This window comes from Danio aesculapii, chromosome 15 (assembly GCF_903798145.1).
Source record: "Danio aesculapii chromosome 15, fDanAes4.1, whole genome shotgun sequence".
Taxonomy (NCBI): domain Eukaryota; kingdom Metazoa; phylum Chordata; class Actinopteri; order Cypriniformes; family Danionidae; genus Danio; species Danio aesculapii.
Window position 1 is genome coordinate 10,909,239 of NC_079449.1, and position 14,538 is coordinate 10,923,776.

The following is a 14,538-nucleotide window of genomic DNA, read 5'->3' on the forward strand; positions in this document are numbered from 1 at the left end:
ATCACATCAGTCCACTAGCACTGAAGCTGCAGTCAAATATAGTATTTCCTGCATAGAAAATAGTTTCCGAATACAGGGTCTGTGTTAGGACCCTCTTAAAACACAAGAGGTCAATTCACAAATAGAATACTTCACAGCTATTCATTATGTTTGTAACTTATCATTGTGACTGAATGATTTATGTTTTAACTGCATTTTGAAGACAAGTAAACGCTCTTAGTCGATTGAAAATATTGAGTTTTAAAAAAAATGAATATTTTTTTAATTTGCAAAGCAGCAAAAAATAATGAATAACTGTAGTCTTTCAAAAGGATTGTTGTAAAAATAATAGTAACACTTTACAATTAGGTATTTAGTAGGCCCACATGGAGTCTGCGCCGCATCATTAATTCATTAATTAATGCCCATCATTAATTCCATTTATTTACTTGGGTAAATGTATGTAAGTCTATATTTATTCAGTTTTTAAATTAATTTCAGTAATATTATTGACTAATTTGAAAATATTCATCTAATTTAAGTACAATACAGTTTGTACAGTAATATTTTCTGTTTTCAGTAGAGATATTATATAAGAGACTTGCTTTGTTTACCAAATAAAGTGAATCTAATTGGATTTGCATTTCAAACATTAAATAAAAGTTAAAAAGATGATACTCCTAAAATAATTCCGCAGAAATCCGCAGATTTTTAGCAAAATTCTCAGCAAAAATAGCAAAAAACGTCAGCAGATTCCGTCTGGCCCTAGGTATTAGTAAATATTAGTTATATTTAATATAATGAAATGCTGAACAAACAATACATTTAATACAATATTCATCTTTGTCAACATAATGAAAATACATTCATTGTTTTATTTTTAATGTGCCCAGTGCACTAACTAATGTTAACAAACACAACTTGGATTTTAATAATGCATTAGCAAATGTTAAACAATGATTATTAAATGCTTTACAAGTGTTTTTCATCCTTAGAAAATGTCAGTAAACGCATTTATTAACATTAACTAATGAAACCGTATTGTAATGTTTCACTAAAGAAATCATCCAGACACTGTCAAAATCAAAGTTGTTGCCAGTAAAAGACAGAAAATAATAATGATAATAATAATTAAGAAATAATTTTAGAAAAGATAAATTGAATGTACAAACGTTTGAGGCACCCAATAATATAATGGAAGAGAAAAGGGTCAGAAGTTTTGTACAACTGAAATGGTTTGCTTTTAGGGGAAAAAAACTCAAAGCTTCTAAAGACAATGTCCAATACACTAATAGTTCATTCTGTCTTTGTTGGTGGTTTTCAGTAATCTACTGCAGCAGTATGCAATGTCTGCCAGTAGATAAGCTAATAAATAAGGTAAAGGCCAACCAACAGAACATCACACATTGTAGACATATCTGACAGGATCTGGGGCATCTAAGCGTACGCCTACAATCAACGTATGGTAGAGGTGCTAGACCTATCTTTTTACAGTCTATGTGCTAGATTGAATATTCGTCATGCAATGAAGCTGCTCATTTAAAGATTGCCAGAGAGTCAACTTTGCCTTTGGTCAAACCAGCTTCATGGACGTTCATTTTAAGAGGCATTATTTTACAATAAATCCAGCACAGGCTCATTGGAAATACGTGCTTCAGCTTACATTTTAGTAAAACTGCAAAAACACATTCAAACAAATATAACCGTAGCCTATGTTTAACAGCAGCTGTTTCTGAAGTCCTCCTCCATGGTTTAGCAGCTTACACGCTTGTTCCCCTTCACTGGGAACTCCAACATGTGTCTGAAAGGCACTTTGGGAGGACTCTAGCCAACCAATCACTCTGAAGAGTAAGAAAACGAGCCAATGAATGCCAATGAGTTGGCAGAGTCCGGCTTCACAGGTGCCAGTGATTAATCATTAGTGGAATAACAGGCGCGTGCTGAGTGAGCAGTTAGATTTTTGCTTCAGAGCTTCTCACTAAGAGACTGAATAGTTCCACTCTACTAAACCTGATTTCCCTGAGAAACAAGTTTTCCTACCAGTGCAGGTGACAATGTGAAAGCAGCAGTCAAACTGGCTCCTTTCCCTTCCCCTGGACATCTTCCTGGTGGCTGAAAGAGCAGGCTTAACTAAAAGAGCAGATCCCCTAAGAGAGCTGTTGAGTAGCGCGTGTTCTTAAAGATGTGGTGGTTTCCTTGCCCTGGATGACAGACACAAATACTGCATGACATGTCTAGGGGTCAAGCACGTTGAGGAGGTGTTTGCAGACAGTTCTTGTCCTCACTGCGAGGGCTTAACTATTGCACAAATGAGGTCGTGGCGCACTCCAGCATTAGGGTGCACCACCCCTGCTGTTCCCCACAAGCCAGTTAGCACATGGGCAGGCCTGAGGATCACAGTGGGGGCTCATCCATCGCCTTTGGGTTACGGACCCCTCACTCCTTGTCAGTTCGCTCTGTCCAAGTTTTGAATGAGAGAGCCAGTCCATTCTCCAGGATGGCCACGGTCTCATTACATGACATCGGGGACCTGATGTTCATCGCTGCATCGGAGGGCAGGTTAACATGTTCTGATGACGACCGGTGCTACCCTCCGGGGTTGTCAGTGAGGTCTCAGATTTAGAGTTGGACATGTTAGCCGTGTTATCCCGGGTTGATTTGGCCATGGGACTAGAGATGGCTTGTCCCCTAGCCCCACGACCGGACCGCTTATATGGAGCTGGAGTGAAGGAGGAGCTCAATGCAGCTGGCAGGACGGAGTAATGAGGAGCAGTTGGAGGAGTGGAGTTCAGAGACAAAGAAAGAGTGATGGCTGACCAAGGCAGAGCCAGAGGGACGAAGGAGCCTGGCGGAGCTGGTGGGATGATGGTCCATGGTGGAGACAAGGGAGGAGTGAGCCAATGTGGAGCCTTAGGGTTGGAGGACAAAGGTGGAGTCCGCAGCTAACCGTATGACGATGGTGGCAGACAGACGCTCAATAAGACCTCCCCACATGAAGCCTAAGGGTGAGCTGGTGGGCTGGCTGACTGTAGCATTGCTGGAGCTGGTTCACTGTTTGCAGGAGCTGGCACTTGCGGAGATGGAGAGAGAGGGTTTGGTGGGATACTACTCATGACTCTGGAGTTTATGCAGTCTGGGGACACCTGACATCTTCAGGTGGCTGTGCTCTGAAGACGGTGTTAAGGCTTGTGTTGAAGAACACGCAGAGCAATTTGTTCGGATAGCTGGTGATGTAGTTTGCTATAACCAGGAAAAATATGGTATAATCTTTGAGGCTCCGTTCCCCGCGCTCTAGAAGGTGCAGGGGGTGGGGTCCATGGAATACATGAGGGGAACAAAAATGAAACATTGATGGACAAAACACTACAAAATAAACGGGGGAAACAAATGCTGCAACTTTTTTCTTTGTTGGTTCGGTATTGTGTCACAGTTGCACTATTTCAGTAATACTTGTGAAGCATATATTTATATATATTTATGTAAATATTGTACATGTAAACATCTATTAAACTTGTTTTCAGTAAAGTGTTACCAGTTTAGGTTCTATATGTTCAATAGTGTATTAGTAATCGTGCTACAAACCCTCAACAACCTTTATACAACTAAGAGCTTTTTTAGTATAATAATAATAATAATAATAATAATAATAATAATAATAATAATAATAATAATAATAATTCCTTACATTTATATAGCACTTTCCTAGACACTCAAAGCGCTTTACACATTGGGGGGAATCTCCTCATCCACCACCCTTGTGCAGTATCCACTTGGATGACACGACGGCAGCCATATTGCGCCAGACCGCACACCACACACCAGCCAATTATGATGAGGGGATGGTTAGGAGGCCATGATGGACAGAGGCAAGTGGGCAAATTTGGCCAGGATGCTGGAGTTAAACCCCTAATCTTTTTCGGAAGACATCCTGGGATTTTTAACGACCACAGAGAGTCAGGACCTCGGTTAACGTCTCATCCTAAAGATTAATTTAACAGGAATTCTAAATAATTTATTTAACAGGAAACGTCACTCAAATAAATTATTGGTAAATTAAATTAATTGTTTTTGTGATATTCAAAGAATATATATATATATATATATATATATATATATATATATATAAATATATTAGGGGTGTCAAAATTAATTGTTTCTTCGGTGCACCGTGATGCAGACGTGGCGTGTGTGTGTGTGTGTGTGTGTGTGTGCGTGTGTTTGTTTGGTGCTGTCTATGCTTGTGTATGTGTGTGAATGAGAGACAGTGTGGTGCTGTGTGTCCATGTGTGTGTTTATACAGACAGCTTGTTATAGCCACCCCCCAAAATACAACACTGTGTATGGAAAGCATCGTCAATGCACCGGGATGCACTGAAATATCGAATTGAACCGAACTGATGGCATGATAATTGTAACCGAACCGTGAGACCAGTATAGGTTCACACCTCTAATATATATATATATTTATTTATTTAAAATGACAGCAGTTAATAATACTTTGCTCTAGCACAGCAGATTTAAGCCTTTATATGACAAGCAAAGAGTAAAAGAAAAATAAAAAGATTCAAAAACCCTATTTCACTTAACATATGGTTCATATTTATTAATAGCCAGGTAAAAAGAAAAATACCAAAAATAGATGCACAAAGTATACATATATACTAAATAAAGCCGATAAAGCATCAATATGTTTAAAGATTGAGTCCATAAAAAATGTTTAACAATTTTTAAAAATTATTATTATAATTGACGTTGTTCTTATATTAAGTAGAATAAAGTTAATTATTTTTAAATGCTGTATTGGGATCATTCCTATTGTTCGCTCTTCAGATATTTTCATACAAATCTTCCAAGTTGACATATAAATCTGCTTGATTTTTACTCTAAAAGAAATATTTAAAGAGGATCAGAGTCAGACGTGAACATATTTCAATATGGAGTTTATTAACAGCAGAAATAAATGAATACTCACTGACTGAAGTTTTGGGTCACTGATGTGCAATGAAACAAATACAAAAGTGTGATTATTTCATTTAAATCACATTTAATCATATTATTTTAAAACATAAAAAGTGTCAAAACTGAGCTTCCACAAATTAAAGAAAGACTTTTAGAAATATAAATATGTTTAAATGAGTTGTACCGCTTTGATGATGGTGTGTGGGGTTTGGATAAAAGATTGTTTTCATACGTAGCACTTTCATTTTTTGGCCTGGGAACAGAGGGGTGAAGAAAGAAAATGTTGAGAGTTTGATAATCAACCTTTTTTCCTTTTGTTTGATTTCTTCATTATTTACTGATCAATGCTTTATTAATGTTTATCAACCTCATAATTTCTGCATGCTGATTAAAACTGATGAACATCACAGCAGCAGATCAGTGACTTTTAAACTAAGATGTTTAAACCTTTGCAACCCCTAAATAAAATTATATCAAATTATTGTCATTAAAACAAGTGACTATAAAGCAATAGAATAACAAATTATATTGTATTTTGATAAACACTACTTGCTTTATATCATTCAGTGGACATGTACATACTTAAGCAAATGTATGGCAGAATTTTAGCCAGCATATACTAATACACGAAAGAAATATTGATAACACCTTGAAGAACAAATTAATTCACACAAAAAAACATAGATGTAATACAATCTGTTTTTGAGAAGAACTCATTTAACTCAGTTGTATCATTTATTGTGCTCCAGTTTTTAGAATATTGATGAAATTGTGTTTTTAATTATTGCTGATGCAGCAGATCCATTTTGCTGGATTGACAACAAATGCAAAAGTAAATATTTGCGTGAGTAAATTACATACAAAGTCAATTCAAAGGCTTGAATATAGGTGAAATTATGTGCGTCAAATGACACTGAATGAGCGATGCATGAAATTTGCCTCAATCATGTCTTCTGCACAAAAAAAAAATTCAACTAAACATCCTGCAAGTAATGTAAAGAGACTAAGACAATGCTTTGTGTCTGGTGTGAACCCAGCAGTGGATATTTACATCCAGGTCATTAAAGAGCCAAATATGTAATTATGATGAAGCATAAAAACATCTAGTCTGATCAATCACTCCACAAAAACCCCAGTGGCAGTTCAACAGACTGATGTCTGCTTTTTAAATCAAGTCATGTTGTAATTCTCAATAATTGTTGAAACCAGTTTTGTAAATGAATATTTACCTATGATGCTTCTTCCATATGATGACCCCAACAAGTATGCAAGCGAAGATAAACACAAGTGAGGGTGCTAGGATGTAAAGACCAATAATCTTCAGTCTAATGATCATCACGACTGCTTTAGGGTGTAAAAGAAATGAAAGGGTTATTTATTATTATTAGAATAAAACTAAACATATGATCAGACAACTCAAAGGCACTGTAATGGTGAATTCAACATGGAAAATCACACACTTCAAATGTTACGCTAACTAAATACTTACATGGTACATGTAAAGCAACAAATGCTGTGATGTTTCCTTCAGAAAATTCTGCAGAGCAGATCAGTTTCTTTCCATGATCTTCTGTTGCACCCAGAAAGGTTATGGTGGAATAGGCGACTCGATCTGAACCAGAAAGTGTTTTTGTCCCCTCTGAGGTCTGCATGTTCTCGTAGTTCCATGTGATGGTTGGATTCTCCTTTTGACAGGTATGGTAGACGGTACAAGTGAAGTTTTGTGCGACGCCCTCAATGACATCTGCTATTGCAGGCTCAATTGTTATGTTTTGATGAACACCTGAAATAAAAATGTACATATCATAAAAGCCCCCACTGTGACATTTAAACTGACTAAAGCACACATTTCAGTCCATATTTGCGTTTACTCACATTGTACATATAAAGCAACAGATGCTGTGAAGTTTCCTCCAGAAAATTGTGCAGAGCATGTTAAATTCTTTCCATAGTCTTCTGTGGTACCCAAAAAGGTTATGGTGGAATAGGCGACTTGATCTGAACCAGAAAGTGTCTTTTTCCCCTCTGAGACCTGCATGTTCTTGTAGTTCCATGTGATGGTTGGATTCTCTTTCTGACAGGAATGGTGGACGGTACAAGTGAAGTTGTGTGCGACGCCCTCAGTGACATCTGCTATTGCAGGCTCAATTGTGATGTTTTGATGAACACCTGGAAATTGACATTATGGGTTTGTGTAGAGTCTTAATGAAGGTTTGTCATAATGCAATTTTATAAAGCATTTTACTCACATAATGCACTTTTGTCTTTTGCAGCTGATGTGTTTATGCCACCATGATGTGTTACTGAACACTCAAAAGTTGTGTTTTCTGCCTTTACGACACCTGAGCGTGTCAGAGTGATTCTGCATGGACCGTCTTCACTACACTCTTCATTTATTTCATCAGATCCTTCGATACCGCTCAGAGTGATGTTTGGTTTGCTGTATGGACACGTGTGGGAAGCTGAACATGTTACTGTAATCTTGTCCCCCATCTTCTCTCCCCCAGAAACACCGATACTGGGTGGCTGTGGGTGTGCTAAAACAGAAGAAATGACACAATTAGGTGACATTCTAAAAACTAGATCAGTAGTCATGGGAAGAAGAAAAACATTTTTACATACTGTCGACAAGGATAGTAGAAGTGACATCATAAAATCTGTTTCTAACATTTTCAGGGTCGATCCATGTGTATAATTTCTCTCCATGGTGGGACTGTTCCAGTTTTCTGATCAGCAGACTGCAGTCACCACTTGAGTTTTTATATAAATCAGTTTTTCCTCTGAACTTCTCAATGACTTTACTTTCTTGGAATCGATCATAAACTAAAGGATAAGTTATAGAGTGCCACTGATACTGATACCACACAACTCTGCGTGAGTTTTTGGGTGGGTTTGATGTGTAGCTGAAAGAACATGGAATCACCAGACAGGAACCTTTGAGGCCGTGAATTTCCTTTGGCATTCTCACTTCCCATCCTAAAACACTAAACAGCAGAACACCTGAGGGACAAAGGGTGAAGAACAGTAATAGCTGTGAACATTAGCTATTTTTTGTTTGTGGATAACACTATAGTACACAAAATTTGGTAGTCTGCATAAGTTTCAATAGATTCAACTGGACTGCAGTAAATGTTTATGTAGGGGATAGCTGTTATGATATGATAAAGTTAAATCTTGTCATTTATTACAACAGAGAAATTCCCCAAAGAGTAAGGCAAATACTGCACCTTGAAAGTGTAGACGAAGCAAAACCGATGCATTCATGTTTCTGGGTCAAACCTAAACAAAAAACAAAGTTAATTGTTAATAGTGGATCAAATCAATGAAACTGTAGTGAATAAATTATGTCCTGCATCACTTAAAGGGATAGTTCACTCAAAATTCATTTACAATCAAAACTTATTGTACAAAAGTTTTTTCTTCTGTTGAACATAAAAGAAGATATTTTGAAGAATGCTGGTTGCTGGCATCCACTGACTTCCATGCCAGCAACCAGCGTTCTTCAAAATATCTTCTTTTGTGTCAAACAGATGAAAAACTCAAAGGTTAAAATGTTTTCTTTATGCTTTTCACAAAATAGCTAGTAACATCTTTTGAAGTGTAAACTGTTTTACCGTTTAACTTTATTTGACTTTTATTGCAATAAATCTGTAATAACCTTGTTTCCAAAAAGCACTAAATGTGCAAAAATTGTTTACAGTGAGGTGACATTATCCTCACTTCTCAACCATTGAACATTCATTCATTCTATTTCCTTCAGCCCACTCCCTTTATTTACCTGGGGTCGCCACAGCGGAATGAACCACCAACTTATCCAGCATGTTTTACACAGCGGATTCCCTTCCAGCTGCAACCTGCAATACTGGGAAACACCCATACACTCTCATTCACACACATACACTATGGCCAATTTAGCTTATTCAATTCACCTATAGCGCATGTCTTTGGAATGGGGGGGAACCAGAGTACCCGGAGGAAACCCATACCAAGTCAGGGAGAACATGCAAACTCCACACAGAAATGCCAACTGACTCAGTCGAGGCTCGAACCAGCGACCTTCTTGCTGTGAGGTGACAGTGCTAACCACTGAGTTGCCCACCATTGAACATCTAAAACAAAATTTTAAATGTAAAAAGAAATTAAGAAATAAATAATTATCAGACTAGTTGTAACACCAAAAGCTTTAATAAGTGATTGTTTTAGCACATATACTGTCAGGTCTTTAAACGTTTTTGCACCCTAGATGCAATTACTATTATTCACACCCTCCTCCCATATCAGAATTGCTGGTTCAGCCCGGGTACGGCATGTACAGTAGGTGTTGAATGAAAATTTAATTTAATAAATATTACGTTTATTGAATTGATTAAATTATTCATTCAATATGTTTTTAACCTGCAGCCCGGAAACATTATCTTTACCCTGTTACTATGAGAAACAAGAAGAACCACTTTAACTAACAGCACACATATAAACCCTGTAACTATGAGAAAGAGGGGCATAACAATTGCATTAAACAATGACAATAACGAATACAGGGAAAAAATTGTCCTGTAATTACAGGGAAATTGTTTATCTTTTTGAGTTGTATTTTTTTTGCCTTAGTTAACTCACCTATTTTGAATTTTGCTCAACCAAGTTATGAATCTCAGTCTTACAGCGAATAAGTACTGGAATAAAGGTTTGTCATATCGTTTTGCATAAAAAATACTGATAGACAGTTGTTTTCAGCTGCATTGCACTTTGATGGTACACAATGCATTCTAAACTCAAAATAGATTACAGTCATCTTGAGTAGATGGTTGCTAAACCCCAAATGAACATAATTAAGACCCCCTTACCTTCTCAGTAGCCTTCTGTAGTGGATTGGGAAAACAGATTGCAAGATAGAAGAAGTAAGAGAAAGGACAAGGTGTCAATGGTAAAACAACATTGTAAAAAATATTTCCTTGGTTTTACTGTGTGTCAGAGTGCATCACACCAACGCAGTTCTGCGGTGACACCGTGGTCAACTATTATTTCCTGAGAACGTTTCAGTTTGTGACTGACTGCGAGACTGTTATAAAAAGCAAACAAAACAAAAAAAAAACACAAATGGTAAATTTTAAAGGGCACCTATAGTATTTTACCCCTTTTTCAAGATTTAAGATAAGTCTTTTGTGTCTCCAGAATGGTAATTTGAGCTGTTAGGACATTGTAGTTGTTTTTGTTGCCTGTGGCTATAATGCAAATGAGCTGGTTCTCCCCGCCCACCATTCCCACGTGCGTGTCAGAGCCATAGAGATCGCTTATTGTTGCTGTGATATGTGTAGCCACAGTGACAGGCAAAAAACAACAGATCTCTCTTACTACAGTAAGGACTTTACCAACGGTTACTTGATATGTGTTATTTGTTGTGGAGTTAATTCAAGCCTTTCTGCAATGACGAGTCACACACAGTGTCAATAAAATTTGTGCATGCACGCACACGTTTAGCTTAGCACTGTTTTTACACAGCAAACGTGACAGGATACATGTTAATATACACTGCTGTATGGACATCATTGTGTTAATATACAAAATAAACCTGATTTAAATCCATGATCTGGGATTGAAACTGTTACAAAGTGGCTCAGACAATGGAGTTGAGGATCTAAATGCAGTGTCTTTTTTGACAAGAGTAGTCAGGCAAGCAATGGCCAATAACAGAAGCTAATGGGTACATAAAGAGCAATCCAAATAAGTAGTCGTTACACAGGCCAAGAGATCGGTCTAGGCGGCTAACAAACAAGAAACAATAAACAAGTGAGGGTCAGGAAACATGGCACGGCATGGGAAAACATGGAAAACGCTTAGTGTGCAAAAAAAGAAAGCACCGTGTGTGCAATTGTGTTGTATAAATATTCCAGGATATCAGTCTTTGATGAGTTACCAGCTGTGTGTGTGTTATCAGTGGGAATGAGGAACAGGTGTGTGTGAGGTGCATGCTGGGAGTTGTAATTTGCTAACATGGTGTGTGTAGTTCTCTACCAATTTGCAGTCGCTAGATCGCTGGTTATTGTAACAGAAATTCTTTTACAATTGTACTGACACAGCTGTGGTGATGAATTATGTAGCTATTTTACTGTCTTTATTACAAACATGCACCATTTTAAAAATGTTTTAAATTTGTAACTCATTCTTAAGGTGCTGATGATCACAGCGAGCTGAACAAATCTTTTAATCCCAGTTGTTTTGCACATGTCCTGTCTTGTGGATATGATTATAAGTGTTACTATTTAAACATGTTAATACATGGCTGTCAATTCTCCTATTCTTTACACAGAAATCAATAAAAAATCTGATCATATAAAAGTTTCAGAGGTACAATCTATTAGTGCATACATAGTTTCATGGTGGGTGAGGAGGTCAAACTGGTTAGTGTTGCAAAACCATAAAAAAAATCTCTAACCAGTTTTACCATAGTACTTGCAGTAAAACTGTGGCAGGGTAAGTGCCTTGCTATGGTGAAGGGAAACTCTGTTCTGGAGGGCCGATGTCCTGCAGAGTTTAGCTCCAACCCAAATCAAACACACCTGTCTATAGCAGTCTAGTGATCTTGAAGACACTGATTAGCATTTTCTGGTACGTTTGATTAGTGTTCAAGCAAAACTCTGCAAGACACTGGCCCTCCAGAACTGAGCTTGCCCATCCTTGGTCTAGAGGCTTGGAAGGGTCAACAGTAAAGTCTGGTGTGGGTCAGCTTAGCCACCACAAGTGCCTCCATGGTCTCCTTAGCCCTCCTTCCTGCCCGATCAGAGCAGATCTCCCACCTGCCTTCTCCTTAGCCTCTTTCTTGCCCTTGGTTTTACAATAACAAAACGTGTCCTCTGTTGTCAGTTACACAGATTTCTGAGAACATTCCCACATAGCAAAATATCTCTGGCCCAGCTTAGACCCACACAATCAGCTTTTGCTTGGCCCAGATGCTGCAGTGAATAACGATACATGACTGGACCAAGCCTGGCTTCCAGACAAGGACCAAACATGGACCATAACTGGGTCAAGTCTCAGCCAAGTTAATAATCCATAACTGAGCCTGAACTGGGCCAGATATGTTGGTGAGTCACAGCTGCAATGAAATTGATAAACCCATTGATAAACCCAAAGAATTGCACTTTAGGTATGCAATGGGTGTGCTTTTTCTCGAAGCGACCTGATTGGTAGAGTTTTTTTTTTCTTTATTTGAAAATAATGAAAAGATGTTTTTTTTTAATGTGGGTCAAGATAGGCCCACATGCTGTATGCCAGTGCTGGATACAGTGCAATGATTTTCTTTATGAAAATCTGGGCCAGAATTCTTTGCTACCTGGGTTTGGTTTAATTACAGTCTGATAATTCAATATCAAATTATTCTCAATAGTGTTCAAAATAATGTAAGAGCTGTGAAGTCTTAAGTAATAGATCAACACATTTACAGTGTGAATGAACTACAGTATTTGGATTTTAGCACCATTGACCAGTTCCTCTTTCTTAAAGTGTTTCCTTCTGTATTCTGACAAATTTGGTTATCAGTGTTCAATAAAATTAGATGTTGATTTTTTTCCGTAAGGTTTGCTGATTAACCAGTGTGATTTCTACAGTTGGATTAAATAATAGTCAGTGCAATGCTTAATAAAGTTTGAATAGATGAGTAGTCAGTTAGAAATATGATCTTTCAGGTGAATTTGACATTATTATTATTATTATTATTATTATTTAATAACATATTAGATTTATTTAACTTGTATAAAAACTTGTTAATTAATCAATTTCAGAAAAGACCACAATTTGACTTCACATATGTAATGCTTATAGATTGGGCTCAGGTGCGACAACAGGGGTAGAGTCCGATATGCAGCTTTACTCGATTAGTGAGGCAGGCCAAGGTCAAAATCAGGACCAGACAGTAATACACATATTTTCCAACGCATAAACGATGAGACAGGCGAGAGAGTCTAGACAGGTGACAAACAATCAGTAAATGTTAAACAAGCGAAAAAAGGTCACAACATGGCAAGGCGAGACATGAAAATGCTTTATAAAGTTCACAGTGGAAACAAGACTCAGTCCTGGATGTGTGGCTGAATGGTGTATATATTGACCATGTAATCAGTGAAGATGAACTTACACAGCTGTGGTGTAATGAGGGTGGACTGTAGGGCTTGATGGGATTTGTAGTTTTGGAGAATGACAGGGAGTGTTTTCCAGTGACCCACAAGGGCTACAACAGGTATCAAGAGGTTAACAAAGTTCTTTTTCAGGTGTTCAATATTACATTAAGTATGCAATATTTATGTTTTTGTTAAAAGGGCATCATTAGCGGAGTATTGCTTAATTACATATAACTCTTCAAACATGAACAGACATGTTGTTGATAATTGTGGAACTTTTTATTAACTTTTTATTAAATTTCATTATTTTATATCCGTACTTTTATATAACTTTTATATAAGAAAACAAAGTAGATATAGTGAGAAATGCAATATAATTTTTAGTGATGTCCCAATCAGGTTTATTTGCCCTCGAGTCAGAGTCATTTAATTTTAAGTATTTACTGATACCAAAACCTGATCCAATACTTCTGTAATACATAAAAAAAAAAAAACAATAAAGAAGAGCAAAGAAACAGATCCAGGATTTTCCTTTTTTCTATTTAATTCCCTTATTTTAACATTTATTTAACTGTTTGTTTGTTGTGTTAAATGTAACCATTTCCTTTCCACCTCTTGCAATCCCAAGTTTACAAATCTCACAGTTTGCTTTGGCAATGTTGTCACCATCAACTTTATCATACCTCCAGACTGCAGACATACTTGTGATTTTCGCTTCAAGCTGCATCTGTGTTCTACTTTGCTGGCATTTAGCCAATAGCATGTCTGCAACAAAGTGATACCGCATAACTATAGACGTGTTAAAAAATTATGAGAACATATATATATATATATATATATATATATATATATATATATATATATATATATAAATTTATATTCAAGTTCTGATCGGGAGGTAACGTCCGATTCTGATCGAGTCTGAAACTGCATGATCGGGCCCGATTTCCAATCACGTGATGGGATCTGGACATCACTATTAATTTTAAACCTCTCCTTCAGTTGTTCTTGAACTCTTTTAAAAGATGAATTGACCAGCAATTTAGAAAGGTCTGCTGGGCAGTGCTTCTCATTGCTAAATGGCCTCCCAGACACACACAAATAAAATAAAAAATACATCTCTCTCTCCCTCTTTATATATATATATATATATATATATATATATATATATATATATATATATATATATATATATATATATATATATATATATATATATGTGCTCAGCAGCACAGTGTTTGTAATATTGAATTATTTCTTCCTCCTAGAAGTCTGAACATTGTCATTATGAGATTACAGTTAAAGTCAGAATTATTATCCCCCCTTTTATTTATTTATTTTTTATAATTTTTTTTAGCAGGGAAATTTTCACAGTATGTCTGATAATTTTTTTTTCTTCTGGAGAAAGTCTTATTTGTTATATTTTGGCTAGAATAAAAGCAGTTTTTAGTTTTTTAAAAACCATTTTAGGGTCAAAATTATTAGCCCC

At 36.8% G+C, this 14,538-nt stretch overlaps 1 protein-coding gene across 1 annotated transcript in view; it reads right to left on the reverse strand.

The window, feature by feature from the left end:
* LOC130242060 (Schwann cell myelin protein-like) overlaps nt 1-14,538 on the reverse strand; it is a 67,961-nt gene that overhangs the window by 23,738 nt on the left and 29,685 nt on the right. The window lies entirely within an intron of this gene.